Raw genomic sequence first — 13006 nt, 5'->3', positions numbered from 1 at the left:
TTTAAAATACTTGCTAGTATTCAAATTGACTCTCTGGAAAGAGATGCTATGATAACTGTGTGGTCTCAGTCCACCCACACACTTCGGCACATGCACGAGGATGTTTTACAGGGTTTTGTTGGGGAATATACTGAATACACATGTTCAGTTGTCTGAGCAGTCACAGTGCCATGGTTTAGTTGAATTGAGAGTACCTTGAATTGGTTTGTAAGAGTGTGATTGGTCTGTCTCAGATTCCCATTCATTACTGGGACCCCCAAGTTTCCAAGGATTTTTCTATGATCTACATCTGACTGCCAATGATATGGGCTTGGATGGCCAGGACAAGTAGAAAATATGAGACCCAGCATTCCAGGTCAAAATGATTCTGGGTGAAGCATCCCTGCCAGCCATTCCCCATATGGGCTGTTGTTGGGGTGATCAGACCCAACACCAGGTCGTGGGTGTGAAGAAGTCCAGCAGAATCAAAGGATTGAGAAAAACACAGTTTGAGAAAGAAAGTGGGACCGGGAGGCCAAAGGCCCCAAGCTCTGGGAACCCACGCTATTTATTGGTGCTCAAACAAACAGGTGGTCAGGATGTGGGGGTTGAAAGGAAACAGTGTATCAAGTGAATGAGAAATATATGGCTGCTTGAGATAACAGGAGTGCTAGAAGCAAGGAACCAGCAAGTCTAGCAGACATGCAAGCCCTGCCTCAGCTTCTCTCCCAACACTCATCTTTTCTCCCAATAAGCTGTTAATAGAATTTTGCCTTCTAAACATCCCCCTCTACCACCAGACTTGGCCTCAGAGAAGTCCAACTGAGTGTAAGGCACAGAGATCACAGAGAAGCTGATGCAACTCTGCTATTATCTAGGTTCCTTCATCCCATCAGTATTTATTGAGTGTGTGGCAGGCATCATTTGAGAATGGGGATAAAACAGTGAAGACAGAAAAGGTTACAGTGGTAGGCAGAATCCTGACTCCCAAAGATGTCTGTGCACTATTCTCTCAGAACCTGAGAACAGTTACTTTAAATGGCTAGAGTCTTTAGCTGGCCACAGTGGCACACACTTGTAGTCCCAGTTGAGGTGAAAGGATCACTTGAGTTCAGGAGTTTGAGACGAACCTGGACAACATAGAAAGACCCCTGTCTTTAAAAATAAAAGTAGGCTGGGCGCAGTGGCTCACACCTGTAATCCCAGTATTTTCGGAGGTCGAGGTTGCCGGATCACTCGAGGCCAGGAGTTTGAAAGCAGCATGACCAATATGGCAAAACCCCATCTCTAATAAAAATACTAAAATTAGCCATGCATGGTGGGGCATGCCTGTAATTCTAGCTACTCGCAAGGCTGAGTCACAAGAATCGCTTGAACCCAGGACGGGGAGCTTGCAGTGAGCCTAGATTGCGCCACTGCACTCCAGCCTGAGCAAAAGAGTGAGACTCTGTCTCAAAAAATAAAATAAATAAAATAAAATAAAATAAAATAAAATAAAATAAAATAAAATAAAATAAAGGCTTTGCAGATGTGAGGGTATGGACTTTGAGATGGGAAAATTATCGTCGATTAGGGGGGCCTAATCTAATCGTATGAGTCCTTAAAATCTGAACCTTTTTCATGCTGGGAGAAAGACGAGATAAAAGAAAGATTCAAAATGTGAGGCCAAGCATGGTGGCTCACAACTGTAATCCCAGCACTTTGGGAGGCTGAGGCGTGTGGATCACCTGAGCTCAGGAGTTCATGACCAGCCTGGTCAACATGGTGGAACCCCATCTCTACTAAAAATACAAAAATAAGCTGGTTGTGGTGGCGCGTGCCTATAATCCCAGCTACTTGGGAGGCTGAGGCTAGAAGATTGCTTGAACTCAGGAGGTGAAGGTTGCAGTGAGCTGAGATCATGCTACTGCACTCCAGCCTGGGTGACAGAGTGAGACTCTGTCTACATTTAAAAAAAAAAAAAGAAAGAAAAGAAAAAAAATGTGAGGAATTCAATCCACTGTTGCTGGCTTTGAAGTGGAAGGAGAGGCAATAAGACAAGGAACACAGCCTTGACAACATCTTGCTTTTGTCCCAGTGAGAACTGTGTCAAGTTTCTCATCTCCAGAACTGCAAGATGATAGATTTTATGTTATTTTAAGGTATTCAATTTGTGGTAACTTATCACAACAACCAATAGGAAACTAATAAAATTCCCGTCCTCTTTGTGCTTGTATTCTAGTGAAAATAAAATAAATATAAATAACAGGGCATTTAAATATTCTAATAAGAGGTAGGAAGGAAATGAATGAAGTGATGTGAATGGGACTATAATGGACTCATCTGTCAACTTTTTAATGCTTTAAGAATGCTCCAACGCACGAATTTTGGTGTTAGGCAAAGATTAGCTCCCCCTATAGGAGTTATTTATGTATCTCTTTTCCAGCTAGAGACAGGCATTTTACTTAGGCTCCACTAATAATACAGCCATGCTAGAATTTAAATTAGAGGCTACTGATGCAAAAGGGAAGGATAGTTCAGGTAATTTCTCTTTCTCCCTCCCTCCCTTCCTCTTTCTTTCTCTTCCTCCAGCCCTCTTTCCCACTATCTCCTTCTCACTCTCTATCTCCCTCCCTCCTGTAATAGTAGCTGGGGCTGCAAGATAATATAGGGCACAAAATAGCCAACTCGCCTTTGGTAGCCAGAATTACTCCTTCATCAGATAAGTTCTGCTTCTGCAATATAGCTTTAGATGCTGTTCTGGAAGCTGAGCCCAAGGCTAGCTCTCCAGCCCTCTCAACAATTCTGTAAACCACAAAACATCTTTTTATTACTCTTTTTCTGCTTAACCAACTGAAGTCACCTTTGATCTCTTGCAACTGAAGGTCCTGAAGGAAATAGATAGTCATTAGACTTTGGACACTGTGGTTAAAGAGGTCTCTTTGAGAAGGTGAACTGGGGCAGGAAGAATGTGAAGGAGCAAGTAATATGAACAGCTGGGGAAGCAGTCAGGCTGAAGAAATGTAAAGACTATGGTACTGGAGCTGGGGTGCAGAGAAAGAAGGACAAACAATGCCCTTGCCTTTGTGGAGTTTACCTCTGGTAGGGGGTATCTAGACAGTTAAAGGGAGGCAAATGATAGGCAACATAATTTCAGATATGTGTTGTAAAGGAAGCGAAAGAGAGAATTGCAGGCTTCAGGCCAGGAACTATTTTGGATAGGATGGGCAGGAAGGGCCTCTCGGAAGGAAGTGACATTACACAGAGACATATGAGATTTATGACTTAGAGAGTGTCCCTCAAATATAATATTGGGACTCTTTGCTCAGGGAGGTGAATTTCGTAAGAGCTCTTCAAGCAAAAACATAAACAAATATTGCAGAGTCATCTCTACCAAGGTTAGGAATATTGGGAAAATTCAACAGATGTTTAAAATGCTCCTAGAGACATACATTTTTCAATAGCAGTTGTGATCATCTTTTTGATGATGTTCTCAACCTTGAACTTGCCAAATACAAATTATAACATTTTTAGGGAGTAATGCCTTACATTATGAACATTTGTTCACATCTACAAATTAGCTTGAATTTTGTCTTGGATACTTTCTATGTGAATAAGTACTAAAAAAAAAAAAAATAAGACAGACACAATGTCGGTTCTTCGTCACTTTTGTCAGAGGCTCTTCTAGTTTGACGGACTAGGCTGTCAACATTGGAATGAAGCCAGTGCTAACAGAAAGAAATGTCAGCTTCAGGCAAGTCTTCCAAAATAATCTGTTTGTAGGTGGAAGTTGCTGGTTTTATGTGAGCACGAAAAATTATCAATGAAAGGGTATTTACTTCTTTCAAAGTCCATATATTTATTGACAATTTTTTTTAATCTTCCCAGAGAAAAGAACTATTTTCTAAAATTGATTAATTAACTTACTGACCTGAGTCAAAGCTTTGATGAAAAACAAAATGAATGTACTTTCTCATATAAATCCCAGAAAACACAGGGCAGGTGGGTTTTTGGCTTGTTTTTATCCAAAGCAGTTATCTGAAGTACCATTTCCTCTGAAAAATCAGAAAATTATTCAAGTAAAATATTAACAGATTTACTGGTAAACATGGCAAATTGAACATATACATCTACTTTTACTTTCTTCTGAAACCCCACATCTTAGACGGTGCAGGGGCAAGGCAGAGGCTCTCCTCACTTCCCAGACAGGGTGGCCGGGCAGAGGTGCTTCTCTCTTCTTAGTCAGTTGGGCGGCCGGGCAGAGGCTCTCCACACTTCCCAGATGGTGGCCTTTGCCCACTTTTTGATGGAGTTGTTTGTTTTTTTCTTGTAAACTAAGTTATTTGTAGATTCTGGATATTAGCCCTTTGTCAAATGGGTGGATTGCAAAAATTTTCTCCCATTCTGTAGGTTGCCTGTTCACTCTGATGATAGTTTCTTTTGCTGTGCAGAAGCTCTTTAGTTTAGTTAGATCCCATTTGTCAAACTTGGCTTTTGTTGCCATTGCTTTCGGTGTTTTAGTCATGAAGTCTTTGCTCATGCCTATGTCCTGAATGGTATTGCCTACGTTTTCTTCTAGGGTTTTTATGGTTTTAGGTCTTATGTTTAAGTCTTTAATCCATCTTGAATTAATTTTTGTATAGAGTGTAAGGAAGGGGTCCAGTTTCAGTTTTCTGCATATGGCTAGCCAGTTTTCCAACCTCCACTGATGATACCTTTGCCATATTCTATTGGTCAGAAGTTCAAACTTCCACTTATACTCAAGGAGAGGAGTTTCTATAAAGGCAGAAATCATGGGGGTAATCTTAGAATTCTGCTATCAGAGGAGCGGAGGGAATCATTAAACAAACAGTACAAGACAACTATTCAGATCTGAAACATGATTTTCCAGATTGAAATAACTCATTAAAATGCCAGCATACATGATGAAAATAGATCCACACCAGACTTCGAGAAAACTGTTGGCTACAGGAAACTCTGATGAGAGGGTTCATGTCACAAAACAGATTAGAGATGGAAATGACATTATATTTTTAAATAACAATACTTCAATGTCAAAGGCAATGGAACAATGTGTTTAAAATTATAAAGCAAAAATGATGTCTACCCTTGAATTCTATACTTAGAAAACCTACCTATCTAATTTCAGGATAAATAAAGACATTTTCAGACATGTACGATCTCAATTATTGCCCATGTACCTTTTCTCAGATGAATGCCTGAGGATTTGCTCCATTAAAAAGATGAGAAAACAAAACCAAAGAATAGTACAGGATAATCAGCATAAGAATAAGGCAATGGGAATCCCAAGATGATGGTAAAGGAGGATCCCAAACTATCATCGTGCAGGGTTGACAAAGCAACACACCCGGAAAGATTTCTTCCATAAGATGAAATTGAGAATAAGAGAAGAAATTGATAGAATATGTACTGCATCTTAATATACTTGAGAGAAAGTTAGACAGTTGACAGAGTTTGGGCTTGCATTAGTGATAAACAAGTCAGGGAAAACCAAGAAAACAAACAATAATATAAAATAATTAATCCAAAAAGTTGTGCAGGAAAGGAAAAGAAATACGTATTGACTACATGGCACAGCTATTTACTAGATGACATAGGCAGACACGTGACACATGAATAATATTTACTATGGTCATAATAATGTAAACACTAAATTGGGGTATAAATATACATACAGAATGAAGAAATGGAAAAGTTGTGTATGTGTTGTAGGGACATAGGGAGGGGAAGTAAGCTAGATCTTCAACTTCTATTGCAATAGATCTGTAGATAACACCTAAAGCTGTGAAAAAAAAAAAAAACAAAACAAGAGGCTATGCAAGCATCCGATTTGGAGACATGAAGGTAAACATCAAAATATCAGCCAAAAATGATAGAAGTGCTTCTGGGGAAGAAAAAATAGAACAGGGAAAGAGAAGGCAGGAACCTCCATTTTTCTGTAGCAAGGTTTATAAATGTATTTTACATTTTACATTGTGCATATATAACTCTGTTGCAAAATACAAAAGAAAGAAGTCCAAGCAGAAGTGATCAAATAAAGCAATTATTTAGATAACTGCTTCACTTTTTTATGCTAGGTACATTGTCTAATTACTCACATAAGTTCACTGTAATGTTCATTTTGTTATGTTTAAAATAAAATTTACCAAAACTTAAACATCAAATGAATGTTTTCCTTCAGAGCTTTCACCTTAAGAAGTAAGGCACTTAGCTCAAAGTTGTTGCAACTACTCAAAATATTTTTGGAGCTGTCTTTATAATTTCAAAGCCTATGACAAATTTCTTTAAATAACTTCAGAAGTGTCAGTTCATGGATTTAATATTTTATAAGAACCAGAAATCACATGGCAGGAACATGTGATATGCCTGCTCCTGCTTCGCCTTCCTCCATGATTGTAAGCTTCTTTTGGCCTACACAGAAGCCAAGCAGATGCCAGCTCTGTGCTTCCTGTAAAGCCTGCAGAAGCCTAACTAGTTCCTATGTCTCTTTGACATATGCCCATTGTGGTTTTCTGTTTTTGTTTCTTGAGCACTTCCTTACTTTCTGGAACTACCAGATACTCCACACTTATCTTGTGTATTTTCTACCTCAATTCTAGAATCAGCCTTCTCCCCAAGGAGCCCTGGTTCCCTTCATTGGAGAATGGTATTACAAAACACAATCTGGGTACTAGGTGTGCTAGTTTCTTCTGGGGCTTCCTTGCCTCTAGGCTATTTGATAAAAGGGAAGGTGAAGTGAGGAAATATGTGTGTGTATACTAACTCACGTATATATGCACATACCTCTAATTTTTTTCCTTTATTCATCTGTGTCTATGTTAAGCTAAACATGATTTCATATTGAAGTCTCCAACTCTAATTCATTACCATATGGATCATTCTAGCCTGTTACACTTGCTGATCTGTAAGCTCCCACTCCAACGGGTGAGAAACCTGGCTTCCACCATCCATCATTGTCTTAGTCCCATTTTGTGTTACTATAACAAAATGCCACCAACTGGGTAATTTACAAACAATGGAAGTTTATTTGACTCATTGTTCTGGAGGCTGGGAAGTCCAGGATCAAAGGGCCACATCTGGTGAGGGCTTTCTTATTGTGTTGTAGGATAGAAGTCACCACATGGACAGGAAGCATGTGCCGGAGAAGGCAAGAGGGGGCCAAACTCACTTTTTTAAGGAACCCACGCCCATGGCAACTAACCCACTCACATGATAACAGGATTAATCCATTTATGAAGACAGAGCTCTCATGATCTAATCACCTCTTGAAGGTCCCATAGCTCAACACTGTTGCGTTTGGGGTTAAATTTCCAACGCATGAACTTTAGGGGACATATTCAAATCATAGCAATCATCCATTTACTTAACTGTTCAATTCCAGTATAGATGTATGCTGTGTATATGTATTCATACCCCCATGGGAAAATTTACTTAATCAACTATAATAAGGTGCTTATGTACAGTTGCTTTTGCCATTAGTCTTACAGATTCCACTCATTTTCAAATTCCTTAGGTCAGCAACTGATTCTTCAACTACCTTCAGTAAGATTATTTCATATAATTGCAGTACAATTAGATTCTTATGTCACTGTTGCATTTTATTCTGGGATCCTCCAATCTCTGAAATATCTTTAAATTTGCATATATTGTTTTATTCTTTTTGCCATAACATTAGTTCTATGGGTTTTAACAAAGGCATGGCATTATGTAGCCACCACTATAGTAACATATAAAAGAAGCTCACCACTTTAAAACATTCCCCTGTGCTTCTCCTAATTAACATCCCAAACCATTACCACCGAGAGCCCTTGGCAACAACTAATCTTTTTTTAATGTCTCTATAGTTTTGCCTTTTCCAGAATGTTATATAAATGGAATCATAGCTTTCTAGAATGATCTCTTTCACTTTGCAATATGCATTTAAGATTCTTCCCTGTCTTTACATAGCTTAATGGTTTATTCCTTTTTATTACTAGTTTTCCCTTGTATGGATGTACAACAGTTTGTTTATCCACTTGTCTTTTAAAGGACATCTTGATTGCTTCCAGGTTTTTGGAATTATGAATAAACATTCATATACAAGTGTTTGTGTGGACATAAGTTTTCAAATCAGTTGAAATACCTAGGAGCATGGTTGCTGGATTGTATGGTAAGACTATGCTAACTTTATAAGAAACTATTAAACTGTTTTCCAAAGTAGCTATGCCATTTTGCATCCCATCAGCAACGAATGAGAGTTTATGTTGTTTGGTATCCTTGCCAGCAATTGGTATTGACAGTTTTTTGGATTTTAGCCGTTTTAATAGGTGTATAGTGGTATCTCATTGCTATTTTAATTCCTATTTCTCTAATGACAAATGATGTTGAGCATCTTTTTAAATGCTTATTTGCCATCTATATATCTTCTTGGGCATATTTCTTTTTAGCACAGTTTTTCCTTAAGGGTGAAATATTGTTGGCTGGGTTTCACACTTTTTAATTGGTCATATTCTTGTCCTAATTTATCCTGATTGGTGTTTTAATAATTCTCCAAATCTCTGCCTCACTTTTAGACTTAGTATCTTGGATTACTTCTAAGGGCCTAATCTCTTTCTTTAACTGTAAATTTTTATTAGTTTAAAGCCCGGAAGGATTCCAAATTCTTAATGTGAGGAAGAAGGACATGACTTCATTGTTGCTTCATTGAGTTCTATACTAAGTATTTTTTCTCTTTAAAAAAAAATCATCGTATTTAACTGTAGCCATACCTCAAATATTTTTCCAATTGCTTAACCTACTTCATAGGTTTCTTTTTATTATCCCAATATTTTCCTTTAAGCTTTTGTTTAGTGTAGTGGTTCCCCAATTTTCGTGTATATCAGAATCTCAGAGAGCCAGAAAAGAACACTGACCCAGGCTCATTAAATTAGGATGGGGCATGGACTTTTGTATTTTTATCAAGATCCCCAGGTGTTTTTGATACCAACCAAAGTTTGAGAACCACTGGTTTGGTGTTTGGAGAAAAATGAAAGCGAGGCAGTCCTCTCCAGCTGAGGGCCAATCTAACCCTGAATAGAGAACTCAGCCTGTCTAGACACCAATAATAGCTTCAGAAGCCAGTGCTGTTATCTCACTAAGTTCTCAACCTAATACTTTACTGAGGTTTGTGCAAGATTTTTGTCTAGAGTTGAAACTGAACATCAGTAGAATATTTTTACAGAACAAGATACTATAAAAAACTGGGTTTATTCTGCAGAGTTCACCAAAGGAACATTTTAAGTCATCTGGACACATCGTACTAGGTTAAATTAAAACTGTTAAAAGATGTGCCTCCAGAATTTGCATTTTAAGAACTACAGGGCAACATACAGAGCAGACAATCCATACTTCTTTTCATATTACTGGTTCACTACTCTTCTATGCAATAAAAATTAAATGGCATTTTTTTTTTTACAACAAAGCATTAAGCTAAATTGAGAAGACCAGATTCAACAACACAGCATGTTTTATAACTAGAAAGCAACTATTTCTCAGATATTTTTTCTTTAAAAACTCAGTTTTCATGTGCTTTGTGTCCTAAGCTATGGCTAATACTCAGTATAAGTTAAGAGGGAACAGCTCCATTCCAAAGAAAAACTTCATCTCATCAAAACATTATTTGCATATTCATAAGATTTCACCTTCAGGCAGAGACATGAGCTCTTTTTCTTGTAAGCTATTACATCAATAGAAATATACAAATAAGCATCAAGAAAAATGCGAATAAGGATATTAAATGAAAAAATGTTCACTCACCAGTGCACAGTTTAATATTAGGTGAAGAGTATGCTTGCTTGATTACAAGTAAATTTTGAAGGTGAATAATTGCACTCATTGTTCATATAAATATTTAGTTGCCATTATTACTAATAATTGCTAATACTGATGAGTGTACTTCTAAGCAATTGTTTGAATTTGCTAGAAAATATGCTGACATGACTTTCTTGGAAAAAATATCTAAATTTTACTTGAGGGGCTATTTTTTAAATCAAAATGACACACCAAGGCATGGATGAAAGCACTTTGCTTTTTCAAAAATCTCTCCAAACTCAATTGTAATCCAGAAATGAGTATTTTCCCATGAAAATACAAAATATCAAATGCTTGAGCATCTCTTGCCAGAAACTGGATTATGCTATTCATTTTACCAGTAGCTAATGATCACTCTTATGAGTTACTATATTTCCTCAAATTTTTGCTATGAGGGTAACTTTGAAATCACTATCAGGCAAACATAAATGCTTTCTTTTTTTAAGAAACTTAAACTCTTCCTCTTAATCTCATTTTCAGCATATTTGGATGTCTAAACTGTGTCCTTAGTTTATCCATATCAGATCATTTCAGTCTTTCCTCCAAGTTAAAAGGGATCTTATTTATTTCATTTAATACTAATCCTAGAAAGCAAGAAATACACGAAAACCACAGATCCTTAATGGCTTTGATTTATTAATCACTAACTAATACTTCTGTTTGACCATCACTGAAGACTAACTGGAACAGTGTTTCATAAGCAAAGCATTTTGAACAGCAGTGGGACACAAATCCTATTAGTGAGGGAGACCCTTCCTAAATAACTTTTTATCAATACTTAGAATTATTAGTTTACTGATTAGAAACAAAAGATGTCCCCCATAGTTAAATAGAAAAGTTGACTTCCTTAAACACAATCATGCTATTCCAGTTTAACAACTCTAAAAAGTCAGTCTGAGGTGAGGTGATCACAGTTTCCATGAACTAAGCCTGCCTAAAGTTTTAGCTGGCTTAAGAAACCAAAGACAGCCTGCTGCAGTTTGCAAAAATGCTGATTTATGAGGCTCAGGTCATTATTTATTGGTGTCTAGACTTAGAACTTCTTTAACCTTACACTTTAACCTCGGGGGCCCCAAACCAGTTTCAGGGTCAGCAAAGTCCTTTGGTTGTATTTTCGTGAGAATTGAGGATCAGTAGGTGGAGAAGCCATGCCCCAGCCTTGGAATACATTAGAGAGTGGGCTGACAGCACTTCTGCACAGCTTTTGAAGGTGGTTGCCTTCAGGTTGTTAGCTCACTCCCCAGCCTCAGAGCACATCTTATGACTTTATTCTTTATATGGTTTTCTTCTGAAGCAGTGGAGTGGTTTTAAAATTCCATTTCTGACCCACAAGACCCTCAGTGATCCTGTTCTTGCACCCCACATAAGCTACTTTCCTTCATTCATGCACTGCAGGTACAAGTCTATTGTTCACATCTATTAACTAGACATATTGAAAAGGCCTTTACATTTTCTTCAGTGCAAATCTAGAACACTTTTCTCAATTTTAAGTTCTAATAATCATGCTAAGACTTTGATACATGCAGGCCACAAGTGAGAAAATAGACTACATTTAACTTAATTAAATTCTTCTTGTCATTCTGAAACACTGATTTTTAAGGAATTGAAATGTACCTGAACTGTAAATATTTTTTAAATAACTGACTCAAATATATGTGAAGAAGAAAATATCCAAACCTCTCATATGTATTTCAAAAGAAATAAAATCCTCTAATGAGAGTTATTGTTGAAACTGAATTAGTGTTTAGCAGTTAAACCAAGTCATAACACACTGCAGGTCTTTCCTGAATGTCCTACATTTCTCAGCAAGAATCCACTTTTTGCTCAACAACTTTATTCTTAATTCACAAAAGAAAAATAGTTTCACCACTGATAAGTAAATTAAAAGTTAGTGTTAGAGAAATAGTAACCATTTTATAAATGAAATAGAGAGAGTAATTTTCATACTTGGATTTCAAAAGAGAAATCCCAAGTCTGCCATTTGCTTGCCTAAAATGCATGACATGACTTTATGAATATTCATATATGACCTTATTACAATTCTAGAAACTGGGTTTATTACCGACTAGATTTGAAAAAACAACAACTTGTTTGGGATCACATAAAAGGGTTTTTGGTGTTTTGGTGCCCAAAGAAGAATGATTTATTGAAGAAAGAAGATGATTTCTGAAAAAAATTTAAATGTATGTTTATGTTTGTGTGTGTGTGTATGTGTGTGTGTGTATGAATGCACATATGTAATTATCTGTTACAAAAAAATTCTGCTGACATTGATTACTATCCTCACATGCAGATGTGGCTGAAAAGATTATTTCATAACAAATAACATATGTGGAAGTATAGATGAATGAAGTTTGGTTTGGGGCTACAGGTCTGTTGTAGATCCTGCTACGGTCTTCCCCTCCTAGACCCTGTCTAGACACTAAGAACAGCGAGTCTTGACCACCAACACTAACATCCATGCATCATCTCTAGGGTGGACAGACTGTCAGAGATCCAGATATATTCTTCATTGTAATTAATCTGCTGTATAGACAAACTGAGCTAATTAGTTTGTTCAAAAGTTTTGGTCCAAACTGTTCTTAGAATGTTCTCTCACATTATACATGATGAAGCTATTTGTAATTTGTAAATTAAAGAACTAGATGACTACGTCAGTTAATTTTGACAGGAATAAAAGAATTTCAGAGCATTAGTTACTGAAAATATATTCCTAGGCTTCCTGGGAGACAGTAGAGCAGGGAAGAATGTATAGGATTTGATTTGACTAATCTAACATGGTTAGCCTTACCTGCCATGTTCCAACTTAAGCAAATAGGCAAACCAATGAAAAACCTTTATGCTGTGAATGAAGAAGGAAAAGCTGAACCAGAAAATGATGAGATATCTGAAAAGTTCTTTGGAAACACATCTTCTACTTAGGACCCTTTATTGATGTGTTGTGTTTAATTTCTGAAATTGTCTAATTCCAAACGGGAAACAAAATATATGGGTACATTTTACACAATTTTACTCTCTAATCTTTAAAGATGCTATTCAATTTTTTTTAATAATAATGTAATAAGCATCTGCAAAAGCACCACACAAGACAAAAGTCAGGACCATGGTGGAAACCTGTAACTAACCTTGTGGTTCCCTATCAACTGGAAAGAGCCATCATTCAGCATCCTATTTCATAATTCCAGTGCTTTTCTTTTTA

This window comes from Pongo abelii, chromosome 4, assembly GCF_028885655.2.
Source record: "Pongo abelii isolate AG06213 chromosome 4, NHGRI_mPonAbe1-v2.0_pri, whole genome shotgun sequence".
Classification (NCBI taxonomy): domain Eukaryota; kingdom Metazoa; phylum Chordata; class Mammalia; order Primates; family Hominidae; genus Pongo; species Pongo abelii.
Note: the sequence above shows the minus strand (reverse complement) of the source record.